The following is a 2,041-nucleotide window of genomic DNA, read 5'->3' as shown; positions in this document are numbered from 1 at the left end:
AACCACCCAACACCAAGGATCTTTTTATCTATCTTTTAATGGGGGTATTCTTCCCAATAACCACAAATGTAAGGAGCATTGTTCCCTCTCACCATCATGCTAATGTACTGTGAGCTGCAGATATAGTAATTTATTAACAGGGGTTTAATAATGTTGAGAGAGGCTGGTATAGTTACTTTTGAAGCAAAACAAAAGTAATTTTACATTTATTTATTACAATCATCCTTTGTCATTCCCCTTACCCTAGTTTGTGGGTGAGATGGTCAACCCAGAATACCTTTGTTAGGCTACAGACTCAGAACTTCCCAATGGGATTCCAAGGTGTTTCCAGGACAGATGGAATGTGTAATGGGACATTGTGTTCTGGATTAAGCTTCGGTCCGCAGGGGATACCTGTGTAAGATATTCAGAATGGAACTTCTAGGTTGCTGAACGTCTAGTCTTATAAGGGACAACAACCCTAGGAAAGTTCCATTTTCCACTAGGTGTACATGTAACAATAGTCTCCTAGCTAATGATGATAGTGGAGAAAATGGAAATGGATGCACTACTAAGCTATCAGCCACAACCTAATACTTACCTCACTTTTATAAGAGCTACTCTCCTGTAACAAACCTATTGAATGTGTCTTATTTTCTGTCTAGGAACTGAACTTGTATAACATGTTGTTCTTTACACAAATAGAGGCTCTTTAACAATGGTATATGGAGCTTTGATAAATTTCAAAGTTGTGTGAAAGTGAATTTAAGTGCATTAAGGCCTCATGCATACAGGACTTTTTTTTTTAAAGCATTTGTAACCCTAACAAAAAAGATCCTGTTCCTTTAAAGCATGTTAAACCGCTTAGTGATTGTGCTGTGTAATTTGTCCCATTTTATTATGTAAAATACCTGGTTGATCCTGCCTATTCCTGTGTCCCTCTGTGTGCTGACCATGGTAATCATGGCTGCTGATCCATGATACTGTGGTCAGTTTATGTGCCTCCATCATCCCACTGTCTGCTCTCTGCTGTGAGCCTCTCCCTCCCTGCCTGTCAGTCCAGAAGCCTGTGTGTGACTGTGACCTATGGCTTGAAAATACCATTTATAAATAACTGCAATCCCCTCTGTTGACTAAGGTCCATGTAAGAGGCTGAAACGCGTCCATAATTACAGGTATTGATTCCATGTAATGGATGGATCTAATAAAATTGTATATCATTCTTTTATTTTATTTTTTTGAGACATCGTGGTTCCAGATTTTGTTCTCAGTTTAACATGGAGGGGCGTTTAGAAGCAGGAAAAAAACCCGCCAGACGCCCCTAGGAGCAACTGTAAAAATTTCTAGTGTGCATGAGGCCTAAAAGTCGCACAACATAAATTAATGGGGCGCTACCATATCACATTCATTTAAAATGCTTGGGCAAAGAAAACAGGTTACTGAATCTGCCATGGCAAAGACTACATGGCGTTTGGCTACCCAGAGCTAATTGAATGTATCAAACAGTTAAAGAAGATGCCTGGTCTCATCTACATACTGTATGCTATATACTGTATATTGCGGAATATACATACTGTAGATACCCTTTTATTAACAAATTGTTTACTTTATTCTCATGTTTACAAACATTTTAAAGACTATATTTCCCCTTAAAGTTTACAGACTATTTAAAGTTATTCTAGTAGGGAAGTATAGTACCAGAAGATAATGGATCAGGCAGAAGGGGGAAACCAGAAGAATAGCTGGATATGGGACTGTACAGTGTCTTATGGAACAAAAATAGGACTGACTTGCCATTAGGAGTGATTATTTGCTTATATACTGAAGTAGAAATACTTAATTCTTGATAATTCCTTTCGATATGTTGGAGAAGAGTGGTGAAAGACGAAAAAATGTTATGCAAATTGTTCCTCTATGATCCTAAGATATATAGGCAATAGTTAATAATAGTGGGTAGCTGGGTGTACCTTGGGCCGTCCTTTGAATACCATTTCATAGAAATTGCTTGATGAGAGATTATTAAATTATTGTTATAATGTTGCCTAATAAAAATTAATTTATT

This window comes from Pelophylax lessonae, assembly GCF_965119305.1.
Source record: "Pelophylax lessonae genome assembly, chromosome: 1".
Taxonomy (NCBI): Eukaryota; Metazoa; Chordata; class Amphibia; order Anura; family Ranidae; genus Pelophylax; species Pelophylax lessonae.
Note: the sequence above shows the minus strand (reverse complement) of the source record.